At 51.2% G+C, this 26,589-nt stretch overlaps 2 long non-coding RNA genes across 2 annotated transcripts in view; one reads left to right on the plus strand and one right to left on the minus strand.

The window, feature by feature from the left end:
- The window catches only part of LOC114019533, a 54,284-nt gene extending 47,835 nt beyond the window's left edge, over nucleotides 1–6,449 (plus strand). Inside the window, exon 4 of the long non-coding RNA XR_005226331.2 lies at nucleotides 6,321–6,449. This is a non-coding gene — a long non-coding RNA (uncharacterized LOC114019533). The remainder of the gene's footprint in view (nucleotides 1–6,320) is intronic.
- Nucleotides 1,417–6,528, minus strand: LOC122466613. The gene is made up of 3 exons (XR_006292266.1): nucleotides 6,399–6,528; nucleotides 2,459–2,907; nucleotides 1,417–2,300 (listed from the first exon to the last, which is right to left on the minus strand). It is a non-coding gene; the product is annotated as an uncharacterized LOC122466613 (long non-coding RNA).
- Nucleotides 6,529–26,589: the final 20,061 nt, after the last annotated feature.

Raw genomic sequence — 26,589 nt, forward strand, 5'->3', positions numbered from 1 at the left:
TTGTCTCCTGTTTTTTTAACCTTTAGGAGGTCACATTTTCAGGCTTTTCTCAGCAGCCATGAGGGCTAGAAACTTGTGATTTTTTTTACATGAAAGCTGAGATTTTCATGTATTCACATGACTCCAGGAGCTGGAGCTTTAAGAGACACACCAAATATCATGAGACTAGCAATACAATTGTGAGAGTTGGCAACATGTCTCTCACTGTGCTCCACCTGTTCCTGAATCTATAGCAGTGGCTATACCATGACCACTGGTGCTTGGTTACTCAGGCCCAGTGAGAGAGAGACAGCAATCTGCTATATTTTTTTGAGGGGAGGGTATCTCTCTCACCTCAGTCAGTCCTAAGGATCCCTCCTTTTCCCTATCTTCCTACCCCAAAAGTCCCATATCACAACCACTTGATTGGATGGCAGTCTTTTTCCAGGCCATTATGCTGCTCCTTAATTGACCAGAGGATTGTTTGTGGAACAACAAAGAAGTACTTCCCTGGGGCTGTGCATGCTGTTTCTGCAACATTGCCAACCTTCATTAGCTTGAGAAGGAAGAGGATGATTAAGCATAGGCCCTGTAGGCCTTTGTCTAGGGCCCCAGCTCCTGGAGTCAAGGGATTACAGCAGAATCTCAGGGGGTTGTTTGTTTGTTTTTGTTAAAGTTTGTAGCCCTCATAGTTACAAAGAAATGTGTGGAAATGTGAATGAAGTGTAACCAGTGCTGGGGCATACCTCTGCCTGTGTCTGCAGAGAGCCTTAAACAATAGCTGAGAGGGATGAACTACCCTGTTCATATCGACAGGATGTTACTCTGAGACCTACTGCTCTGGGGGCCTTGCAACTCCCAGTATAATGGGGGGACACTGGGTGTGGCAGGAGGAGAGAAGGGCAGTGAGCCTGGCCCACCCACATGGATACACTCCCTCTGCTGGGGTAAGTACTGCTCCCCCTGATGCTACTTGGGGGGAGAGACAAGGGCCTCTGTGGGGGGGGGGGCGGGGCAGGCAATCTCCATTTCGAGAGGGGAATGGAGCCACAGGACAGACAGGACCACAAAGTGGCAGTGGACCCACAAGGGCTCTGTGTTGTAGTGTGCACATGGCCTCAGATTGCCTTGATCTGACTTTCTTTCCGCACTCCACTGCCCCCACAGCACTTTCATTTCTGCTAGCCTATCAAGCTCCTTCCCCTGGGAGCTAGCTTTCTCTCTGCATAGCCCTCCCAGGCCCAGAAACCCAGGGGGAGTGCTGGCCCCTCTCGCCTGCAGGCATTGCCCCCCCAGCTCCCATTGGCCAGGAAACGGCCAATGGGAGTGCGGAGCCGGTGCTCGGGGCGGGGGCAGCATGCGGAGCCCAGTGGCCCCTCCGCCTAGGAGCCAGACATGCTGGCCGCTTCCGGGGCGCAGTGCAGTGCCAGCCAGGACAGGTAGGGACCAGCCTGCCTTAGCTCCACAGCACGGCCAACCAGACCTTTAACGGCCCAGTTGGTGGTGCTAACTGGAGCCACCAGGGTCCCTTGTCAACTGGGTGTTCCTGTCGAAAACTGGACACCGGGTCACCCTACACAGAGGGTATGTCTATACAGCATTAAAAACCCGCCGCTGGCCCATGCCAGCTAACTCGGACTTGCGGGGCTCAGGCTAAGGGGCTGTTTAATTGTGATGCAGATGCTCGGGTTCAGGCTCAAGCCTGGGCTCCAGGACCCTGTGAGGTGGGATGGGGTGTAATATGGGACTTCGCAGAGGGGCCAGGAAAACAAAGGGATTTTATCACCTTTCTGCAGCCATCCAGGTGTTTGCAATAGGGTAGATCAAGGCCTGGGAGCTCAGTGATGCTCCGTGCCCATAACCGGACCCCCTATGTCCCTGCGCAGGCTGCCAGCGTGTCCTCACTGAGGACCTTTCTGAAACAAAGCTTGTCTCTTTCCTCTCCCCGCTGGGAAGGGCTGGGTCCTGGCCGAGTTTCCTGTTTGTGTTACAGCCTACAGACTATCCAGCAGGCTTTTTCTTTTGGGGTGGGGGAAGGGGGAGAGCAGCAGTCTACCTGGAGCTGAAGGGTCAGTAACTCCTTCCCCTGGCTCAGGGTAGCATTATTGAAGCCCCCAATCCTCACTCCCTCTCTGCATCTGTCACACCTGCATGTTAAGACCTGGGGGCATTTGCTGCTGTGTGATGCTCTGTGCACTGGAGGTGCAAGGCGGAGTCAAACTCCGGTCTCTCTGATCCACCTGCTTCTCTCCTCTGGACCCTGAGTTCCGCTCCCCTCTCTGCTCCAGGGCGGCCTGCTCTTGGATCCACCGAGGCTTTGGCTTGGATGAAGCAGTAGAGAAGAGAAGGGAAGAAAAATTAATGGGGAACAGGTGTCGTCCTGTATGGTGCCCTCTTGGGGGGCAGCATCCTCCTGCGGTGATGGCACTGAGGTACACAAGCAGATGTCATGCCAGGACAATGTCTCCCTTCCACTTACATGCAAGGACATCCCTTCACGCAATGTTTCACATGGAGTCAAGTGGCTGCTAGCAGTGTGGAAAGTATTTCCAGTCTTGGTGCTGAAGAAGAGACACTCTAGTTATATGGGCCCGGACAGCATTGGGAAGAGCTGAAAATCTCACTACAAAGCCCAGTCTTGGCAGATTTTCAGCCCAAATAGATCGGGAGAAGAGTCTGAACATTTGGATCCAAGCTGCCAAGCTTCCTATGGGTCTGTGTTGCTCTTGGGAGCCACTAGCACCTCTTTAACAATGAGCTGTGACTGCTTCTTATGTGGTGGATTGGCTGCTTTGCCCATTGAATTGGTAATGGAATAAGGTACTTGTCACCTCCAACCCAGGGATCTGATGCTGCAGGCAAAAGCAGGCCCAGCTGATAGTGACCAAAAGTCATTCCCAACTGATGGCCATTTGGTGGCATCATCATCTCTGGGCATAACAGCAACAATTCAAACAAACATCCCATCGCTAAATAACAGCCTGGCACAGGTCAGCAAAAGATCTCCCCACCTCCCCCTGTGGGAGAGGAAGTCTGGTCCAGTAGCTAAGGCATGCCCCCAGGACTTGGGTTGGATTCCCAGGTCCACTGTGGACTTCCTGGGTGATCTTGGGCGTCATTTAGTCGCTCTGTGGTTCAGGTCTCCACCTATACATTGGAATGATGGATGATGTGAGGATAAATACATTCAAGGTGTGAGGCAGTCACAGAATATGGTTGTGGGGACTGGATAAGTATAAGGGGAGTAGATGGTCACAGCAGCAGTTTGCCCACCCTCAAACAGAAGTATGTGAGCCTTACACCATGGTCTGAAATTCATGGAACTTGGGTTGTGTCAGACCAGTGGGGGAAGTGAATCCAGAGCCAAGGGCCTCTGCCCACTGAGGATGCCCTGCAGGTCCCCAGCCCCAAGGCTACTTGTGCAGGTGCCCTAGCTCTCCTCCCCTTTTGAGAGTGCCTATCCCTGTGGCTGTCAAGACTTTCAGATCAAGCCCGGCACTGATGACACAAGCTGACAGGCCTCAGCCATTCACCAGCTCTTCGTGGCGAATCAGGTATCACCCCAGCCAGCATTAATGGCCCCTCAGTGGGAGCCTGAGCAGAGGCGCCAAGGGCTGCATGAGCCGTGGAGACTGAACTCCCCTCTCGCCCCAGGGAAGGGCTGAGGCATGCTGCCATGGAGTAAGTCTGCCCCGCCCCTGTGCATGCTGTACCTGCTGTGGGTGTGCATCGTGCAGCCCCACAAGGGTCTCAGATGGCACAAGTGCTGCTTTCGTGTTGGGAGCGTCGTCCCCTGGCCTCCCAACTCTGAAGAGGTGCTGGAGGAGGGAGGCTCTCTGACAACCCTGAAAGAGGGTAGCAAGGCACCAGGTTCACATGGCGCTCAAGCCGCTGCTGCTCTGCTGCCTCGTGGCTGGGCTCGAGTCCAGCTGGCGTGATTTCTGCCTGCAGGCGGGGCTGTACATTAGGCTGCTGGGCTGGGTGCTGCCTTCACTCGTGAGGACAATAGAGGAAGCACTGAGGTCTTTCCACTCGAGATATAAATCTCCTATTCGAGAGCGGAAAGGGAGACCCAGATTAGAGACTATATGCAGGCGGGCGTCTGATTGCACTGGAGAGAGATGCAGACAGTGAGAGCAAACCAGAGACAGGTGGGAGAGACAGGGGTTCATTCACTCCTGTATGGGCAGTAGGGCCGGCACAGGGATGGAAGAGAGATGCTTGTGCCTCCCTGATTCCGGGATTGCTGGGTCAGTTGGGCTCTTGGTTCCTCTTGCAGCCATGGAATAGCCAGGGTGCAGGGTCATGCTCTTCCCATCCCTGGCTTCTGTACAGGGAAGGCAAATGCTGGATACAGGGTATTGCCTGGCTTGGGGTTGCTTCTGGCCCCTCTATGTTGGCGCAGCCTGTACACAGGGACTGCAATGCAGGGTGAATTCCTCTGAGAGAGAGAAGACATGCCAAATTCTGTGGCCGGGTGCTTTTCTATAGTGCTTAGTGGTAAAATAATGGCAATCAGACCTCAGGCATGCACTGATCACAGCAGGTGGCTGGGAGGAAATCTCTTCCCATGTAGGGGATTGCATTTGGGACTCAGTGAATCCCCCACCGCAGAAGTGCATCCAGAACCTGACAGCGCTGCCTAGGGAGTGACATGCTTCATCTCCAAACTGCAGGGAAGTACACGGTGCCGGGGTTACAATAGTGCCAGTGGCTCCATGGAGCCGGGCCCATGCTCAGAAGGAGCCCAGGCCTGCTCTGCTTGCAGTGTGCCCTGAGACCCCGCTGGCTCCCCCTGGCCACCAATTTCTCCTCTCAGCCTGCCCGCCAGCCAGCCAAGGGCTCCTCTCCTCCTCGCCCCACCTCCCTGCTCCTCTCTCCCCCTTGGCTAGACCCAGTGCACCTCTGGCTCCGGGCAGTCTCTGCTTCCCACCACCTGTGGGGCTTTGCCTGTCTCCCCGGAGCCGAGCCGCTTGGGACTGGTACAGAAGCCTGGCCAGTCTCAGCCAGTTGAGGGTGGGGAGACAGTGTGGGGGGCTTGGCTGGGCCCCTTCAGGCAAGTGGGTCCTGAGGGAGCCCGCTTGGTGATCGTGCCACTCCCGAGGGGCCAGAGCGATTCCCGGCTCCGGGACCAGCCCTGGCTACTCTGCCAGCTCAGCCCGGCAGACACAGTCATCTCCCAGCAGTGCTGATGAGTGCGGCCAGGAGGCAGGGAGTGGGTCTCTGGGAGGCCTGGTGTGTGCTGGGCTGTGAGGGGATGGGGAAGATGTGTGTGTTGGGGCACTAGGGAGTGGGGATTTTGTGGAGGGTGCTGGGCAGTTGTGGTGGGGCTGTGGGCAGGGGTGGTGGTATGCAGGGTGCTATGCATTTGTGGGAGGTCTGGAGGGGCTCTGGCCATAGGAATCGGGGGGGTATTGGGCGGGGAGGGATGTGTGGCGTGGCATGGGCCAGCCCCGATGGGAAGGGGCATGCTGGCAGCACAGGGCTGGGCATGCCACAGTGCGTCTGACAACTGCCGGTTTGTAAACAGTGCCCTCGCACTGGGCTGGGCGGAGTGGGGCCACCCCTGCCATACTATGCCCCTGGCTGGCCCCTTGCTCTAGGGACTGACCTTCCCGCTCCATTGCCCCCGTGGGGGCCCACAAATATGTTTGGTGCCGGGCCCACAAAAGGTTAATCTAGCCCTGGAAGTAAAGCTCTGTAATGTCCTGGGGATGTCCCCTCCATGTTCCTGACCTGAATGCTGGAATTACAACCCAGAAAATCAGCCCAGGTTTTACACCCAGCCCCAGTGGGCTGAGCTGGGACTTTGGAGGTTTATTCAGTGCCCACAGATTCTTGTGCCATCCAGACATAATCAGTGGAGCTCAGCTATAAACCCATCAGAGTCTGGATCTAAGGAGTTCCCAGTAACTGGGTGGCACAGCAGGATCTGGACTCTGACATTCGGGTATCTCTTTCTGCTGGGCTCCGGCCTTTGTGTGGGCCTTTCCTCTCACACTCAGTTTGTTGCTGCTGCAGAGGTGGAGGCCAGACATTAGCCCAGGCACTGGTGGACTCGTCTAGGGAGCAGGGTGGAAAGGGAGTCTGCTGGTGTGCGGTGGCGGGGTCCAGAAGGCTGTGCATCACCGTGGACCTGGAGGAGTCCTTTGTATGCACAGGGAGGGTGGTGACAGACCACTCCAGATGCTCGCTGAGGTTGTCAGGACCTGACAGTGAGGATGACAGCTCCCTCCCTTCCCCCATGGATGAGCTGAGACAGGGACGATATCAAAGCAGGGGCCACTCCTCCCAAACCAGGGGGATTAGGTGATTAAGGGCTTTTATTGTTGTTTTTCCAGGTTCCAGGGAAGGACGATACTTGGCAGGATTAGGCTGATGAAGACCCCACTCCCCCAATCACAGAGAGATAACAGTACCTCAAAGAGAAGAAGCTGCCCAGACGACAGACAGAACGTGTCCCAGGAGCAGAACCATCTCTCAGCGACCTCTGCTGTCTCCTCCACCTCCTGATACTGCTGCGCACACTGGGACCTCTGGATCCCTCTCAGCAGGTATTATTGCTTGGCAACGCAGCCTGCAGCCCATCAATCGCTGCCACGGCCACAAGGGAAGTCCAAGTCTGTGCATCGTTTTATAAGCTGGTCTGTCCGGGCAACTCCGTGTCAGGGCCTGGGTGCAGCCAGTAGCTGTGTCTGCTGCTAAAGGAAGAGCAATTATGTAAACATGTCCTTTTCTTACTCAACACGTGGCATTGGCCTTGTGCGTTGCACTGAGGAAGGGAGGAAGGATGAGCTTGTGGTTAAGGCGGAGAGCTGGGTTCAATTCCTGGCTCTGCCATAGGTTTCCTGCGTGTCCTTGGGCCAGTCTCATATTCCATAGGTGCCTCTGATCCCCATGGTTAAAGTGGATATAATATTCCCTTCCTCCCACCCCTTGTCTATTTGGACCGTAACCAGGAGAACCTCTTACTATGTGTGTGAGCCGTGCCCAGGGCAATGGAGCCCTGATCCTCACTGGGGTCTCTGGGCACTGCCATAAGACATGTAATAATTGGCTGACTTTACTGCTTGCTGCAAACAAGCTCCTATGCCCGTTAGCACTGCTGGACCAGCTGCAGCTGCAGGAAAGTGAGCTGGGGCCCATTCAGCTTCCCTGAGCAAATGGCCTGCTTGGTTCCAGCTGCAGAATCTTTCTTAGCAGCCCTGGTGGTGGAGGCAGAAAGGACTCAGCAGGAGTTGTGGATCCTGAGGGAGGTTGGAGGGTTGTTTGCAGCATCAACAGAAAAACTGTCTTTTGGCCAGTAAACTGAGCCCATTAGGTCTGGTAAGATCATTTGAGCAGATACTGCACTTATTTATCCACCCCACCACCACTACCTCATTGCCTCTGCTGGGATGAGGGGGCTGGCCCAGTGGAAGAGAGTGGCAGGGAGTTCACACTCCTCTTTTCACAGAAGTGCCTTACAGAGCGTAACTGTGCTGTAACAGAATGGAAATCCCTGCCTGGTGGGCGCACGGGGGATATGCAGGAACAACCATAGGGTGTGAGCAGCTAGATGAGAGGCACCCAAGACCCTCTGCCATGATTTCACAGTAGTGTCCTTCCATGATTCAAATTCAGCAGCTTGGTTCCACCCCCTCCTCCCTCCCTCTGCTGTACTAGGACAGACCAAGGAGCCAGTGCTGCTATGCTCATGAAACACTCAGCTCTTCAGTCTTGCCCTGGCTGTGCCTGGTGCTCAGAGACAATTTCCAGCAGCTTTGGCCATCCATGGGACAGTGGTACTGCATGCGTTACTTCAGCGCTCTCTCATGGCAAGGATGCATAGGGCAGCAGACCCCCTCTGGGACCATGCCCGGGCCACATGGCAGTGTGTTCTACCTTACTGTGCTGTGGTGTTTGCTCTGCAGACATTTCCTCTCTCACGTCGCATCTTATGAATCTGCTGCTGGCCCTACAGCATTGCAGTCACTGTGCAGGAATCATCTGGCTTATCATATTCTGGATGGCAAGTGATCACCAGATCTCCAAAAGGATTCAGTGGGATACATATGGGTAACCAGCCACTGGATGGCACTCTCATCCCACACAAAATGCCACCCAAATGCCATTTATCTGGCCTGTAGATGAAGCAGTGCCCCTAAATACAAAGGGTAGTTTGTTCCAGCATGGTGATACAGCCAGTTGTAACAGGGCTACAGTACCCAGTGCGGAGAAACTATACCAAACACAGTGAAAGAGCCAACAATTCTATGGCTACTGTACCAGGTATGGCGAGGATATGAACACGCAGTCAGTCAGGGCACCAGAGGGGGAACCATTTCACAAGCTGGATAAATTCACTTCCCTGTTTACAAAGCCACCTGTTAGAAAGCAGTACACAGCTAATAGCACGTGCCCCCTAACTGGCAGGCTGCAGCCGAGGGCTTATCTACATGCACAAGTTGGACTGGTTTAACTTCAATCAGTGTAGTGAAACTTGTGCAGCTTTTGTTCATGGACTCTCTCATATCAGTTTAAAACTAATTATATTGGTTTAGTTTGCACCTGCACATTTACTGAACCACCAAACTGCTATAAGCCAGGTTTAAACCACTAGAAGAATGTCCACAAACAAAGCTGCACCAGTTTCATTAAACTGGTGCAAAATAACACCTGTAGTTAGATGAGCACAGATTTGGACTGACTTTTACCAGGTTACATATAGCCCATCATCAAACTGAGATCCAAAGTGCTGCAACCCACCCTGAGAACTGGGGAAATTCAGTACACCACACACTTTCTGGCAGTTCAGCCCCAGGTGCTGCTGGCCTGGAAAGGCCTGGCTAGGATTGTGTCAGCACAGTCCCTGTGCTGGCCCAGTTTGACAAGGCGGGGGGACATGTTTGTTTGAATCCACTCTGGTAGTTACTGCCTCTTAGCATCCGTTAAGTGCCAGTGCCCAGACCCCAGCCCTCCCCACACTGTAGTGATGCGTTTGTGAAACACACGGTGCTTGCGGTTGACCAGAGCTCTGAAATAAGTGAGGCCGGAATTCATGCACTGTTCTGTATCCTGATGTGGTAAGGAGCTCAGGCCTGCCTGAGGGAGGGCGGGGGGGATAACGGAGGCTGCTGGTGCCAGCAGAGGCTGTGAGGCCACTGCCAAGAGCCTGTGCAGGGGACCTGCGATGTCACTGCCAAGAGCCTGTGCAGGGGCCCTCCGAGGCTCCAGCCGGCTCAACCTGGCACTAACGGAACTGTGATAAAAATGAACTTGTCCAGGACACCAGACTGGGGGAGATTAATGTCTGAATTGTCAACAAGCGAGTGAACAAATGTCACAGGAGGAAACGAAGGGCTGACGAGAATCAAACAGATCTTAGGGGTGAGATGCTGCTTCCCCCACCGCATGCTGAGCTGTATGGTCCTGCTGCTCCTTTGCCCCTGCAGCATTGCCCAGCCATCAGAGGAGTGGGAGGGGAGCCCGTGCTCTGCCCTGGGGTAGCCTTGTTGTGCACATTTCAACCTGCCTCCTGATGTTTAGCTGGCAGATCGTAAAGGCACCTCCAGGATCCCCAGGGTAGGGGGGTGGCCTGGCTTGTCCATAACTCTGTCCAAATGCTAATGTTAGAAACATTGATTACCTGGCTTGGTGGTGTGATCACCCTGTGCGGGAATCCCTGCTGACACTTTGCAAATACAAAGTAGCCAGGTGTTCCCCTGGTCAGTCACCCAGCTGCATCCCACTCCAGAGATGGCTGCATTTCAGTGGTGGGTGGAATGTTTTCCTCTTGAAAGCAGTGGGAGTTCCAGCCATGTACCCGAGGGTCCTGGTGTGTAATAAAGCACTTCACACTTTCAGGATGTGAAAGGTGCTACAGAAATGGGAAGTTATTACTATCAGTCCCTCCTGCATCTTCCCTACCAGCAGACACCTGGATCGATGTGTCATCTTCCTGTTCTCCCTTTATCTCGTTGTCCAGTCGGCTTCCAGAAATGCTATTTTAAAAGCATCCACTAAAATTTTCCCTGTTTCTTTGTCCGTTGCCTGTAGGGTTCTGGAACGGACCCCATAGCAACTGCTCATTCTTCAGTTCTCATTTCTTGACTGCATAGTTTTCCTCCAGAGTTTTCTCCTTCCTTCCTTTTCAGTGAACTTCAGTCCAGTTGCAGGAGCAGCTCTCTCTCTCTCTCCCTTCCCTCCTTTTCCTTGTCTACATTTGGGAGTAGGCCTGATTCGGTAGTTAGTGGCCAGCAAGTGGAGCAGCTGACCATTTTCCTGATGCTGACCCCTATGTGTAGACAAAAGCAAGCAGGGGTTTGCACCACCAGAACTAATTGGGATTTAGGGTTGAACCTTGATTAACTCAATCACTGCAAGCCCCAGCTTGCCCCTGTCTACTGAGTCTCAGAGCCCCGGTCAATTGACTTGGGCTGCAAAGCTAAAGATAACAGTGTAGACGTTTGGGTTTGCACTGGAACCTGGGTTCTCAAACCCACAGAGGGTCTCAGACTCCACGCTTCAGTCCAAGCCCGAACATCTATGCTGCTATTTTTAGCTCCACTGCCTGAACCTGCGAGTCTGAGTCAATCGACCCAGGCACTGAGACTCAGTGCCATGGGTTTTCTTTGCAGTGTAGACGTATTTTTAGGGGTTAGCACTGAAGCTAACCAGCCAGCAGCTACATCGATTGCTGTATCGGGGGGGCTATTCCCAAGCAGAGACAAGGCCTTTATAAACAACGAGGCAAGCAGTTTAGTTAGGTTACTCTGGGGCCGGTGTGCAGTCCTTGCAGTTCATAAATTCTCCCTTGCCATCTGTGTGACTCCAGTGTATGTATGGTAACCTGCCATATCTTCTCTATGTCAATCTCCTTCCCCGTTCTCCACCTTAGTCAGGGATCTTTTCCACTCTTTCTGTTTCTCCCTTCAGTATATAGGACTCCTTTGTACCCCCTTATCTGTCACACATTGGCCTAGTCTTATTCATGGCATCTCAGTTTAAGAATGCTAGGCCTTGAGCACCTGCTTACTGAACTGTCTGCTTCCACCGTGTGACATCTATTCATTTCACCCTGGGCTTCCTCCCCTTTATTATGCATTTGGGGCATTTTCAATCCCCCCCCCCACCCCTTACTGGCCTCACTTTAGGCCTAGATTAGGACTCCTTCACACCTCTTCCCCTTCCAGCCATCCGCGCCCTCTCTGAGTCGCTCGCAACCTCATCAAGAACTGCTCCCTGTCTACTCCCTCCTGAAGGGAGGGGATTCAAGGATCTCCCTCTCTCCCCCACATACTGGGAGATGAAGTCAGCCTGCATCTTGCTCACAACCCCAGGGTTTAGTTTATCCCATCAGGTTGCTGAAGTGCCTTCCCAGCTTATGCACAGGGTTTAGTCATCTCACAATCCTGTTCACTTTTCAGGCTCATCTCTCTGTAAAATGGTGGCATCCCACCCCCTGTTCCTCACACATCACACACTGGGTCTGCTCCCAGTTAAAGCCCTGCCTTGTTAACTAAAACAACAGAACCTAAACCTCAGTCTGTTTCCTCCTCCGCTCTGCTATTGGTAGGTTCCTCATTGCAGGACTCCCTTTGCCCCTGCACCTAGTGCACCTGTGGCCTAGCAGAGCGAGCACTGGACTGGGACCCAGGAAACCTAGGTTTAACTGGCCCTGCTGGATGACCTTGGGCAAGTCATGTCTCGGCTCTGTGCCTCAGTTTCCCCATCTGTAAAATGGGGATAATGTAGTTGACCACCTTTGTAAAGGGCGGTGAAATCTATGGATAAAAAGTGTGCTATATAGCAGCTAGGAATTATCATTACTTCCCTCTGGCTACACTCAACCCTTTTTACACTTTTTTAAACCCTCTCTCTCTGTGCTTCTGCCTCAGGTCTCGTCTTCTGTCTGGCTCCATGCACGAGAGACAGATTGTGGCACTAGTACCGACCAGACTAAGGGTGAGCAAAGGCAGCAATGATACGATGAAATGAAAATAACAAATAATAATATTGGGGAGACAAGGTAACCAGGTTTGTTTGGCTCCGGCCAGGGTCAGTTCTCTGACAGGCACCTCCCTGGGCCGGCTCAGTCACCCCTAGTGTATCTAGTGCTTCTGTGAATCAGGAACAACTCAGTCACGAGCCTTCCTTTACCGGTAAACTCCACGGGGGGGGGGTGGGGGGGGGGGAACTTGGCTCATCAGCTCCAGTCTGTTCTTAACTCCAAAGACTGCCTTAGGGGGGCATCTAGTGGTTGCTGTGTCTCACTGCGTTTATTAGGGTGCAAACGAAGGTGAAATTGCACAGCTGGAGCAAGATGTCATCACTGTGGTGACCGTGAAGGGGGAATAAGTCCATCCATTGTTCAGAGGGCAGGGGAAGGTGTGCCCCTCATTTGGAATGAGTCTTTCAGTTTGGGGGAGTTCAAAGAATCAGCTTGCTGCCCTCCCTAAAACCCAAAGGCTAACCTTCTCTATGGTCTCTTGCACCTGCATGCTATTATTATTGATTTGTATTCCAATAACCCCCAGAGCTGAGATCTGAGCCCCATAGTGCGGGATACTGTACACACACACACACACACACACACACACACACACAGACAGCCCCTTCCCCAAAGTGCTAACAACCTAAATAGACGAGACAAATGGCAAGAGAAAGGAAATATTTTAACCCGCTCTTTACACTTGGGAAACCGAGGCACAGAGAGATTAAATGACCTGCCCGATGTCACATAGGAAGTCAGTGGCAGAGCAGGGTACTGACCAGACAGCTCCTGAGTCCCAGTTCTGTGCTTTGTTCACAAGACCACCATCCTCTCTCCTGGTAAAGGTGAGGGGACTGCCATAGGCTCCTTTTAATTTTGGTGCCATCCTTGAGCTCCTGGCAAGTTCCTGGCATTGGCTCCAGTTGGGTGCCCCAAGACCTTTGGGATCACAGCTGTCTCTCTAGAAGAAAAGGCTTCTGATGCCATTCACATAATAAAGCTAAAAGAAAAGGAGTACTTGTGGCACCTTAGAGACTAACCAATTTATTTGAGCATAAGCTTTTGTGAGTTACAGTGTATGCATCTGATGAAGTGAGCTGTAGCTGACGAAAGCTTATGCTCAAATAAATTGGTTAGTCTCTAAGGTGCCACAAGTACTCCTTTTCTTTTTGCGAATACAGACTAACACGGCTGTTACTCTGAAACCTGTCATAATAAAGCTAGTGATTGCTGTCTGACCAGCCTGCTTACAAGTAACCCTCCCTATCTGATAGACAGCCCAAGACGCTATGACTGATCACTTTTATTCCCGTACGGTGCACAGTATTGCTGATTTTCAGTGTCTGTTGAAAAGTTTCATGGACTCGATTCTGGCTATGCCAATGTACTGCACAGGGGACCTGTGAGATTTTGTACAGGCAGCATCCATAGATGTGGCAGGGAAAAGGGGTGAAGGAGATGATTACACATACCAACTGGCACCTGGACACTACAGCCAGTTGGTGGAGTAGCCTGTCTGCTTGTAATATGGCATGCGAGACTCAAACCAGAGCCCTCGTGAGATCTTCGAACTACAGACACTGGAGATGGAAAAGACTTGAGGCTCCCTTGAGTTCTTCTCCCATGGCCAGTGCAGGAATGTTCCCTACCAAATGCTTTAAAGGGCAGTTGTGTTTAGGAATCGCCAAGCACCTGCTTAGATTCCATAACAGAACACTTATATTAAACAAGAAAAACAGCTGCTCCCATGAGCACTGGCTTAGCCCATGTGCATATAGGATGCTGTAAACATGCCTTAGGGGGGTTGTACTGGTGTCCATCACCTTAATGTCTGAGTGCAATATAACAATGGTGGACCACGCATAGCTAACAAGTGACCTGTCCAGCCTAGGTTTCAGAGACCTAATTACTTGGTTTCAAAGCCCTAAATACTGAATCTGCAGTTAGGTTTACATGCAAGTATGTATGCACAGGGAGTTAAGCATATTCTAAGGGCAGAATTGTTAAGAGTCACACAAAGTAGGTGTTTTGATGCAGGGAAGTTGTGTGTCAGTATCTATAGAAACCCATGGGGGCTTGGCATGTGTTATGGAGAGACAGTGTGTCCTAGTGGATAACACTCTGGACTGGGACTCAGATGACCGGGGTCTAGTTCTAGTTTTTCCACTGACCTGCTGGGTAACCGTGGTCAAGTCACTTCACCACTCTGTGCCTCCGTTTCCCCATCTGTAAAATGAGGATAATGATGCCTCTTTTGTAAAGCACTGTGAGATCTACTGACGAAAAGTACAATGATCTATTATTATAATTCTACATCTATAATTAGAGCAGTTTGGAAAAATTTTGACTTTTTTTTTATGAAACACATCTGTGAAAATGATGAAAAATATTTTCCTGCTTTCCACTCCGTCCTTATAGCTGGTCAAATCTTGTGTAAAAAAATTTTTGGCCAGCTCTTTTGTGGGGAGATAATCAGTGTTGTGCATTTAAGCTTGAGGAGATACACAAATGTAAGGAGTGTGGTTGCTACAGACAAACCAGGCCCTGGGGGGGCTGAGTGTTGTAATTCAGGCTCTTAGGCGTTTGCTTGTTTTCTTCTCAAGAGCTGTGAGGAGAGGTGGGCGAACACTGGAGGAAACGATGGGCAAATATTTTCAGGAATTCTGAATTACTTTTCAGTTCAGCTGCCTTCATTCCCCTCTTTGTTTGCTAGTCCCACAGATCCATCCCAATCTGTGTTTGTTCAAACAAATGCTGCGGAATGGCTGCTCTTTCCGTGAATACCTGGATACGTGCAAACAAGGGTATTCCTTACTTGTGAAGGAACTGCTTGCCACCTGTTTGGAAAGTAGGGTCATCCAATCAGGGAGCAGAAACAGGACCGGTCACAGCTCATAGTGAATAATCAAAGTCAGTCAAAAGGCAATGTGCTGAACAACACATAGGCTGAAATCCCTTTCTGACTATCTGAATTCTTACATGGTGCATCTGTTTGTCTATTTGTTGAGCAATTAGGAATTAAAAAATCAAAGTCCATTTGCAAATAATTTGCAAACAGAAAACAAAGCTATATTCATTGGCTAAATTGTTTGTTACTAATAGTTTTCCATCCCTAGCTATGAGCAGTAGGTCTGCTACAGCCCATTCTCCCTTGATTCGCGCCTGATTTGAGCTGAAATTTGTTCCATATCCATGAAGCCTTACCTTCAAGGTATCTAAAAGATGGACTGAAGCTCCACATTGAAGACCATGGTCCATAACTTCTCTCCTCTGGCACAATGGAACTTTCCACAATAAGAGTAAAGTTCATCTGTACAGGAGACAGAGCTTTCTTGGGGACCAGTCCAAGACTGTGTAATGAAGTCCCCCAGGAACTAAGGATCAGCACTAGCCCCACCTTCTGCTCAAATTCAAGGCATATTGCTTTGATCTTGCCTTCTCTAAACTAGTCACCACTTGAGATGAGGACTTTGTTTCTATGGTGATGCACTTAGTCTGATAGGGAGGAGGCGAGTATGTCCTGAGATACACTAAGGTGTTTTTTTATTACACTGCACGCTGAAGGTTTTTGTAAGCCACTGTGTACATATCTGAGGGGATCTACTCTGTTCACAGAGTGCGCGCATTTTGTTAGCGCTAACATGTGTGTAGCGCTTTCCATTGGGCTTCTCTCTGTGGTGGAGGAGAAGTGGTGATAGTGACGATATGGGTCATGAGGAGGAGATGCAGTGAAATTTCTCTGCTCTGTGCTGCAATTTACCTGTTTAAGCATCCATCTGGTCAGTGATTAGTTCTTTGGTTCTGCTCATCTGTGTCCTTTCAGCTCCTTTTAAAATGAACCTAGATTTTCCAGTCTAGAGCTAAATGTCCCCAGCAGTGGAGTTTCCTCCATTGTGGAACCTCTTCCACAGGATGATGGGCTTTGTCAGGGTGCTTTCCCTGACGCTCAGCCTTAATTTCCCCTTCCTTAGCTTCCTCCTCTGACACCCTTCTAAATAAATCCCGTCCTTCCTTGGTCTGTCCTCTCCAATTATGCTTGGGCTGTTATCATGCCCCCTACCTCAAGCTATGTAGAGTTAGCGCTTTCCATCTTTTCTCATAAATTATGTTCTCCCACCCTCCAATTTGTTAGCCTCTCTCCAGTCTGATGCTGCACTGAACACAGTATGCCAGAGTGAGGATCTCCATTCCGTGCTCCAGAGATGGCAGCTCTACCAGATAAGGAGCATGGGAGTCTCTCCACTGCTCAAGCCATGAGCTTCACTCAGCTGAAAACTCTTTGTTGATCTCACCTTTGTTAGGGTGCAGAGGCCAACAGTTGAGGGACAGGGGATTGATCAAATTGGACACAGTGGAATTTGGAAAAGAGGATGTTGGTGTTCACCAAATGGAATATGGGGTCACACATGAACTCCCCAGCCTTACACTCTGCAGTGTACCAAGTTCTGTTTAGCAAAGCACTGTCATTCTCAACTGCCCTGCAGGGTTAGAGCCCCGGTTGGGCAGGTGCATGCTGGGAAATGTAGTCCTGGGGGGGGGGAATGCACTCTAGGGACGTGGTTAAAGGTGAGGAAGGTGTAATGATCCTAATTTCCCACTGCCCTTGAAGAGAAAGAAGAGAGCTTTCTTGCTCAGGGCAACAGCTCTCCCCCTAGAGGGTATGAATCCCCAAGAGGGGCTGGCTCTGCCTTCTGCAATGAAGTTTATCCTCCTGAACTCTCACTGATTCCCATAATTTCATGGGCTAAACCAGTCCATTATTACAGGGATCTCAGTCACTCCCTAGACAGTGAACCAGACCGGAGTCCTCCCGGGCCCTCATGCTGCAGGGCATCAGCAGCTGATTGCTGGCTTGGGAGGTGAATGGAAGGGGTGTCATTTTCCGCTTGTGGAATAGGAATGTACATTTAGGGACTTGATGTGTGTGAGAGGACGGGGGACGGGGGTCATATCTTTCTCTGAAGCACCTGGCATCAGCCCTTCTCAGAGATTCAATATGATCACTCACCTCTTCCAGTACGGTGATGCCACGGCTCCATTCTCTATATGGAAACACAGTCACAGGCTGATCCTGACCCCAACAACCTGCCACTGCATTTCCTCCTGATCCCAGTGGATTACCACCCCACCCTCGCCAACGGGTAAATTCTTCCACTCCAAGGGAAGTGTTCCCCGCAGCGCTGTGCTGTGTTTGAGGTGGTGACAGCTCTGTCCCCATGTCTCAATCGGGTCACTGTTGCAGGGGGACTGAGCTCAAGACTTTCCCCATGAAACAACATTCTCCAATCCAGGAGGAGTGGAGGTGGATCAGGAAGACGGGTCATTATACAGATTCAGGTCCCCGCTCCTGCCCAACATTAACACTACAGGGCACCACTGTGGGGTGCTGCATGGTTAAAGGTGATGCCCTCTAGGTGAGACATTAAAGAGGGATGTCTTCAGCCAGCCACCCCAAGGAATAGAGAACAGGCAGGGAATAGCCTAGGTTTTGTGGCCAGCAACCCCTCTCTCAGTGGAGTGGCTGTGATGTCCCAGGCTGGGTGAGAGCTAATACAGAGTGCAGAATGACTCCTGGAATGGCCACCATGGGCACTGCTCTTCTGCCACCTTCTTCATTGCTTTGGAAAGCCCTGGGGTTCGCTGCAGTTGAAATGTGTTACAGGAAAGCAAATGCTATTCATGGGTTATTCTTTTGTCTGTTGTTTCTTCATCCTCCCACTGCTGCATGGACGACGCAGCCGCAGCCCCACCAGGGGCTGCAATGGGATGCAATGGGAGTAATGCAGCACCATCTGACAGAGCTCCGCTGCGTGGGTGATTCAGTGCCCTCATTCAGTGCTCTGATGCCAGGGTGGTACAGAACTCTTGCAGAGCTTCACTGCACATTACGTGCAGCTACCTCCCATTGACTAGAGCTTTGCTGTATTGGTCAATGAGCTGGGGGAGCAGTGGGGCCAGATGGTCTCTTGGGGAAATGGCATTTTCTAATTAGATCTGTTTCCTCAAAAGTCCCTTTAAGTTGTCCATTCTCTATGGGCTCTAACAGCTCTGCAGCCAGCCTGGCCTGTGATTCTAGGCAAGGCCTGGAATATCACAACACATGGGTGACAGTTCACCCAAACTCAAAGGCCTCTTTGTACAGGCCGATTCCTATACCCTCAGGGGAAGGGACGTTTAGGTTTCAAAGCATCGCAAGTGCCTCTGAGTGACTGCAATGTCTCCTGCTGCTGAGGGCCTAATACAAAATGGCACCCATGCTGTGAAGAATGTCACTGCCTGAAAGGCCCAGAGCCATATGGGCTACTGATGCCCCAGGCAGGGGGGTTGTGTGCCTGCCTCTCTCTACAGTGACAGTGGCTGGAGCCCAGGGAACTCTCAGAGCCTCCAGGAAGTTTCCTGTCTGACGTCCTAGCAGAAGCATTGGGTCCCCAACCGCTGCCAGTCCTAGGCTTCCGGCAGGGGCTCCTGCCTGGAGCCCCCCTCTGCTATCAGCTCACCAGATGCTTTTTCAGGATACTGTGGTAAAACTGTGCAGGGCACAAGCTGCAATTTGGGGTTTTCTCTGGTGTCAGCCTTGAAGACAAATTGGATGGGAAAAAAATGATGCCCCTGTCAATGCCCATTAGTCACTCTTGTTTTCCTCCTGTGTGTGCAGAGAAGAAGCAACGGGTCCCCCAAGCGGCCGAAAGTGGGTGGACAGTGGGGGGGTTGAATGTCTGGAGGAGCTTGGCCAACGGATGCCCTGGCCGGAAAGAGGTAAGATGTTCCCAACCTGTTGTAGTCATTAGCTTCTTCAGTCAGATCAATTGTGTTGCCCCCTAGTGGTAAAACAGGCTGTATTGCGCCATCTGACTCCCAGCTCGGATGCATTTCAAGCATTTGGGAGAAAGAGGAGGTGTGAGCCCACCCTTTAGCACAGTAGGCCATGGTATTCATCACAGAGTGACTGCAGGGTTTACCAGGAGGTACACACCACATCCCCCTGGCCCCAGGTGAGAAAGTACCCCTGATCCAGTCCCTGGGGCATGCCAGGATCCACCGTAACAGAGTGTAGACGAGTAGGGTCCAGGCAGGAATTCAATGTTCATTCTGTGTTAATGGCCACTTGCTGCAAAGAGTGCTAGTGTTACTGGGAAGGCAATGTTAGCCAGTAATACTGCATGTTTCTGTAGCATCTTCCATTGGGAAGCATCTTACAAACACGGGCTGTAGCCACACGAGGAGCTCAGGATGTGATTCCCAGTTCGCATAGACATACTCGCGCTAGCACAGACAGTGATGAGCGGAGGCTTGGGCTAGCCACTCTGAGTACAAACCCACCCACGCCCCATGGGTATGTAATTGGGGTACCGAGCCTGTACCACCACTGCTTCTGCTACCACAGATACACTGCTGTTTTTAGTGCGCTAGCTCCCATTGGGTGTGTCTGTGGGAGCTGGGAATTACCCCCCCACCTCCACGCGTAGACGTAGCCTAAACTATGTGGGTCATGTGACCCCACCCCACAATGCAGCCCTTCTGTGGTGGAACGAGTAGTGTGGGAAAAGCAAGGAAGAACCCAGTATCCATTTGAAACTGGAGGGGCAAGTTAGGGCGGTGGAACAGGATTGCCCTGCTAGGAATGTCTGATTGCTCTGGAATGGTGCAGTCTCAGAACCACCATCCCGCCTCAGCCAACGAGTTAGACTGAACATCCTGGGGCTGCAAAGCCGTTAGGGTTCATTCCCATTCCTTGCACCTGGGCCGGACCTGGAAGGGTCTATTGTCCTGCCCATATGCTGAGTCCCATTCACGTCAGTGGGTGCTCTGTGCCTACTCCTGTGGCTGGGGCTAGAGCCCTGCAAGTGCTGAGTCCTCTATCCACTGAGCAGCCAGAGGGATCTGCTAACAAGTAGAGGCCTTCACACTGTGTCAGTGCATGCTGGGTTAGCCTGAAGCCCCAGGAACACAACTGATTTATTGGGGTTCTCCGCAAGCTCACAGCCCACTGGCTGGCTTGTTTCTTCTCTGGGTGGAATCAGATTGGGAGGCAATCCATGGCCAATTCTTCCTCTCCCCCACAACTTCAGCAGCTGGGGCCCTACACATCACAAGGCTGGCCCTTAGGTCATGGAAGCTGCAGAATGGCAGTATGGGTAGAAAAGCTCCTTCTATCTCGGGATCAGCGAGGAAGGGAGTGGGGTGGGGAGCAGAGAGAGCTAGGGGCCTACCCCAGACCCCAACACCCATCAAACAGTGTCCAAAATACAACCAGCACTAAGTCTGAATGGCAGGAGAACCTGTCAGAGCTGAGGGCCTCTGCCTAGAGGCTGAGTTTAGGGACAGAGAGTTTGCTCCGTGTTGGGGCTTTCTGCAGACTGGGAGCTAGTTTGTATTTGCTATTGAACTCCTTTTTAGTCGGGGTGGGGGCTCTATCAGGGGAGTTCCTGGTTACCTTCGAAAGAGGAGAGGAACTGACTTGGTAAGGAAGAGACCTAAATCTGCTGTAAATGCAATGGGGCAAAAGTAGCTGAACAATGCCCTGTGCCTTCATCGGAATGACCTGGCTGAACTGGGGAAGATCTCTGGGTTACCTCTGGATCATCTGCATGTACATGAGGGATGAGCGAACCCAGCCTGCAGCCTGCCCCAGGGGTCTGGTGTGCGCACCCTGTCCTTTGTCCCTGGACAAGGGCATCTCCTTCAGCAGATGCATCTCTTAAATCCAGTTGGTTGGAGGAAGGTCAGAGTGAGTGACAGGATGACGTGGCACTGGCAGGACTTCCTAAAATACTCACTGAAACTTCCCCCACCCTCTCCCTTCCCAGCCATTCCGCCTTGTATTGGGAACCTGTCAGATCTGACGAGCTGAGCTGGGTAGGTCTGGAGAGACCACCAGGGAACCCTTACTGCAGGTGCTGCAGTAAGTGATTCTGAGGTTTCAGGAGGTGGGGGTCTGAGTCACTAGCAGTGCACTGGGGGGGAGGGGGCGGGGTTGCCATCTTTCAGAGTTATTACTGAGGCCCTACCCATTTGTGGTCGTTAAAGATCCCGTGGCACATTTCCTAAGAATGGCAATAGTAATCCTGCTACCCTGGCCAAACTCCAGCTTCAGTAATTCCTGCCCGTGCTGACCAACCTGGCTTCCCTGGCAATTTCTAGTGGGAAAGAGTGGTTTTTACTTCCTCTTCAGAACTGTTGTCCTAATGTTCCTGTGTGGTGGTAAACAGCTGCTGTGTTTGACCCTAGAGGTGGCTGCATGGATTGGGTGAGTGATCCCTGTGCATAGTGTGTGCGTCAAGTGAAGTTTGGGATGAAATGGCTCTACAAGTGTGAAATATTATGTGACAAAAGTTAGACTGTCTCCCCAGCTCTGTAAAGGGAGTCATGGGGAATATTGCTCCCCTATCTTCTAACAGCTAGCACTGTTATGCCATGTACCAGCTTCGCTTCTGAAAGCCATCGGCTCTGTGAAGTTGGAAAATGGAGCTGCTCTCCATGTCGCCGCTATGGATACATTCGCTTGCTTTGTGTTAAGAGCAGCACTAATTAATGTTACTAAAATTTCTCTCACTGTATTCACATTACATACAAGGATCCCCTTAGTCCTGGAGCAGGAACCTAAAGAATTATCCACCACCCAATGCATTTACAAAGCAGTCATTTTCTGGCCACTAGATGGTGCCATATAACTGTTCTTTACAATTCATGACTCGAAAGGGAACTCAGTGGCTAGTCTCAAACCACAAAGGCACTAGGGCTCTGCACAGCCATCATGAGCATCTTACAGGAGAGGGAGAGAGAAGTTTATGCTGGTATCAGGGCTGACCAGATCTGGAATGCTGCCGATGATCTCGGGACAGACAATCTTTCTAACACCTGCTCCTAAATATTCTGTACCAGAGGTGGCTGCATTATAGGGATAAGGGATGTGATCCTTATATCTATATAGATATTTCCCAAAAAAGGCATTAGAAGAACATTATTAAAGTTGCAGAATTTGGGTGCCTAATTTGTGACTTGATTTTTCAGAGAACTTAGTATTAGATAGCCCTTTATATGTTCAAAGCACAGCTCCCATTGGCTGCTCAGCACTTCTGCAGATCTGAACACAGGATATCAAGTCCAGCACTCTGAAAATGAGGCACACCAAAATTAGTGGCCACCTGTGAAAAGTTTGGTTTAAGTGACTTGCTCAGTATAACATAGGAACTCTGTGGCAGAGGCAAGGATAGAATTCAGTTTTCCAGGATGGCATTCAACTGCCTTAGCCACAAGACTCTTCCATCTCTTCCTGCTATACCCTGCCTTGTTCACTGCACACCTTCCAACTTTTGCAACAAATAAGGCAGGGGTCCTACAGACAACAGCCTCCTTCACTCATCCCCAGAGCATGGTCCATCCTGTGGACTGAATGAGGCAGCGGTCCTGTGGGAAAGATAGTAGGTGATCATGCAATTCAAGGTGGTCTCAGAATGTATCCTCCCCCAGGAGTGAGGAACGTTTCATAAGAGAGCCACAGAGAGAGGAAGCAACTTGCCCAAGTCACCCAATGACTGAACTGGGAATCAAATGCAGTCTCCTGCTCTAGCCACTAACCTGCACTTCCTCCCAGAGCTAGAAACAGAACCTGAGCCTCCAGACCCCCAGCCCATGCTCCCAGTCAGTCTCAGATGAAAGGCACCAGAGAAGTGTTAGAACCTCCCAGACTACGCCCGGAAGCGTTAACGTGACAAATTCACCTACTGTCTGGTGAGGTGCATGTGGAGTGAGAGATCTGCCCGGAAAGAAGGTTTATGCTCCTCCTGGCTCAGGCTTAGTGAGAAGGAGGAGACCATGAAGAGAGGCTGGGGGTGGCAGCAGCTTGCCTGGCTGCTCTGACTCAGGATCGGCCTCACCTTCCCTCACTTGCTGATAAGAGGCCACTTCCAGATTAAAGGCTGTAGCAGCTCTTACAGTAAGTCACTGTTAAAACAAAACATGAGAGCGCCACTCAGGGGCATCTCTCCAATGAATGAACTCGTGCTTGGGCCCATTTCTTGTGGGCGTGTGGGGAGCCTGAGCAAACACAAAAGCTGCCCCAAGACAGGTTCAGCAAGACTAGGGCTTTGTCATCTTGCTGGGAGGCCAAGGCTCTGACTTGTTCATCCCTTGTTCTGCCCAGTGCACTTGGCAGCACAGCTGGGGCTGTCCCCACCCCCCTATGACGTGGCCAGTATGCACAGCAGTGTGGTGGGGGGCTCCCCCACCCCCAGTTGTGGTGACCGTGTTTGAGTTATTATTTCTTTGACTGAGTGAGATCTCCAGGGCCCACTGGGTTGGGTGCTGCTCAGATACGTAGTGAAAAGAGAGTTCCTGTCCCCAAAGAGTTTGCAGTCTTTGATCTCAGACTGGTTTCAGAGCTCGATGAAGGTGGCTCCTGATGTCAGCCTCCCAGCCCTGAACCTGCCGGACACCAGCCATTGCTGGAGATGCTCTTGGCCCAAGGATGATGGGGACATAAAACCATCGCAATGTTGGGTGGGAAGGGACCTCAAGAGGTCACCTAGTCCATCCCCCCCACACTGTGGCATGACCTAGGCATGGAGGTGACCACATTCAGCTTGGGGCCAGCAGCTGAGTTCAGTGGGGGGAAGGAGGTTGCTTTGGGCATGTAGGATAAAGGGCAAGTTTGGGCATGTGCGCAGAAGCCACAAGCATCACCGTGGTAGGCATGGGAATGGCAGCTGCGCTCTGCAAGGAATGGGAGCAGCAGCTGGCATGGGGGTATCCCTGATATGCACTAGGCAGAAGCAGCGGCTGGCACAGAAGCAGCAGCCCGTTCGCTGCACAGGACAGAAACAGCCGCTGACATGGGAAAGACGGCTTTGCTCCACGTGGGATGGAGTGGGAATGATGGCTGCAGGGCTGGTGGGATGGAAGCCTTGCTCCTGGTGGCGTGGGTGCCTGTGCTGAGGTTGGGGCCAGAGTTCACTGAGAGATCACAGCTCCTCGCACTCAGGCCATGGCTCTTGCATTTGGATGCTTTCTGTTTTTCTTTACCACTGAGGCAAATTACAGCCCTTTCAAGTCAAGCCCTTCTGGTAGCAAAGTCTGCACGAGAGAAGCACTAATCATGGCAGCCCACTGGGGCTTGGCTCTAATTGCCTGTGAGATGCTAATCTGCTGGAGGGTCTCAAGTGCTCCTTTATCTAAGCCTTTCCTATGCCTCCCCCTTTCCTTCTGCCACTCTGCAATTCCCCTGGTGGATGCCTCCCAACTCCTCTCAGCCTCTTCATGCAATTTCTTTGACCAGCCTGTAAGTGGAATTCCCAGCCCACAACAGCTTGTGTGCAGACAAGCAGAGACAGAGGGAGCCCTGTTGCAGCTCCCACCCCAGTCTTGCAAGTTGTGTGTTTCTGGAGGCAGCAGCAGAAGCAGCAGGATGGAAATCTCTTTCCCCTCTAGCAAGTGCAAACAGCTGGTCTTCCTCCTGCTGCTGTTTCTAGAGCCAGGCAGACTGAGCTCAGGCAGCCTTGAGTGCAGCCAAAGGAAAGAAGACCCCTCATTCTTCCAGTCTCTGGTGGCCATCCTCCTTCTTCCCCAGAAGTGATGGACTGGGGAGCTGTAGGCTCTACTACCTTGTGCTTGATGAGCAGTCAGCCCCGGAAGAAGTACAGCATGTCCCAGGGGAGCAGCAGATGGAGTTCAGACAGGTCCAGAAGCAAACCAAGCTCGTCCAGGGCTAGGAACCTGATGGACTGGCTTAACTTGGTGGAAGCCAGCGTGGTGTCCATGGCCTCAAGGCTGCAGGAGGAGAGCAGGCTCAACCTGAGCTGACTGGAGGAGAGACTCAATTCCTTGGTGGTCCTGCTACTGGGGATTCTGTCTAGCTGCAAGCTGTCCTACAGCGATTCTGTCCCAAAGATGTCTATCCAAGGTGAGTGCATTTGGGCTCTCCACTTCCCCATTAGCTAGCTGCTCTTGTGCAAATAACAACTAGTGATATGACTGAGCTTCTGTTCCATTCAGCCGGTGCTGGGAGAGCAAAGATACGGGCACTTTTGGGTCTGATTCTACAAAACCTCATTGGTTTCATTTGGGTAAAGCCAGTATTAGTCTCTGAACAACAGGAGTACAATCAGAGCAGAAGCTATTGGGACTTCAGACTCCTTCAGCATCCAAAGGCAGTCTGATCAGGAGGCACTGGGCCAGGCAGACCTACTGACCCTCTCTTATTATCTGTGTTCACTGTCGGCCTGTCTTTCTTTCTCCATCTTAATTTTTCCCTTCACTCCCCCTTCCCACTCTTTTTTATTTATTTATTTTTTTTGCGTGACATTTTGCACTCCTCTTGCCTTTGATGTCCTGGCATCCCATCACTTCATGTCCCTGGAAGAATTCCAGGTGGTCAGACGCCTTCATGAAGACAAATGTCTGAGAATTTCACTACTGACATTTATAGGTACCAGGTTTTCTGATTATGTAAAGGGAATAATTCTCTGTCTCTCTAAGCCTCTAGCACAATCTCCCCACTGTTCTGCATTTCCTCAGCTCAGTCCTCCACACACTGCCCTTCTCAGCAGACTTCCTCACTTTTTATTAACCCAGAGCAAAGAAGAGACAGAGAGAGAGAGGGACAGAGGGGGAGAGGATAAAGGCAAGATGGTGCTATGAGCAATGAACTAGCTGCCCAGGAGGAACTAGACTTTTACTTCAGGAATTATTCTGAGCAAATAAATGCTGGTAAACCCAGAAGAAAGCATTTAGAATAGAAGTAGTCTCTTGTCAGCCAGGTATCTGGAAATGCATGGCACCTACTGCCAGTGCTGGTCACAAATACATTTTCAAGAAGCTCAAATGTGTCAGAGAGGAGTTTTAAGGGGTTCCAGGAAGGATTCTGGGGCTGGATAGGGTCACTTGTGAGGAAAGATTAAATGAGCTGAGTATGACTGGTTTGGCTAAGTGACAATCAGGGCAGGGGGTGGAACATAACTGACAGCTGGTATTTGAAGGCTTGAAACTCGAGGATGAAGAGGAATTGTTTAGGATGGGCCACAGAGTTATACCTAGCAGGAGATGGGCTGCAACTCAGCAAAGGAAAATTTCGGTTGAATATGGGGGAAATGACCTACTGACAAAATCTACTAGGTTGTGGAACGGTCTTGCAAGGGAAGTGGTGGAAGCTCCTTTCCTGGAGACATTTCAAACTAGACTGCTTGTGAGCCTGAAAAATGTACCACAGAGGATTCTGCATTGGCCCCTGGGACCTACTAGGGCTTTTTCACCATGAGTCATTTCTCAGAATCTTTGTGGAGGCAGATGTGTCTGTCTCTCTCTAGACACAGATTTGCAATCACTCTCTATGTATATTACACAGACACCTCTTCACTCCGCATGTAAATGATGACTGTAAGTCATCAGACTGGTTTGGCGCTGGGGATAGCTTTTCCTGTGACACATGCTTAAAATGCACAAATCAAAAATACGAACCACTAAAAGATGCCAGGTTCTTCATACAATGAACGCTGTCCATTTCCTTCAGCTCCAGCTGAAACACAGCATGCTGGGATGTATGTCATTTCTGCAGCCTGCACCTTTTCACTAAAGATGAGTAGTTGCCATTTGCCCGTATTAAGCTAGTTAAATGTGACCAGCCCTTGTGTATAGTTTGGTTA

Source organism: Chelonia mydas, chromosome 7 (assembly GCF_015237465.2).
Source record: "Chelonia mydas isolate rCheMyd1 chromosome 7, rCheMyd1.pri.v2, whole genome shotgun sequence".
Classification (NCBI taxonomy): domain Eukaryota; kingdom Metazoa; phylum Chordata; order Testudines; family Cheloniidae; genus Chelonia; species Chelonia mydas.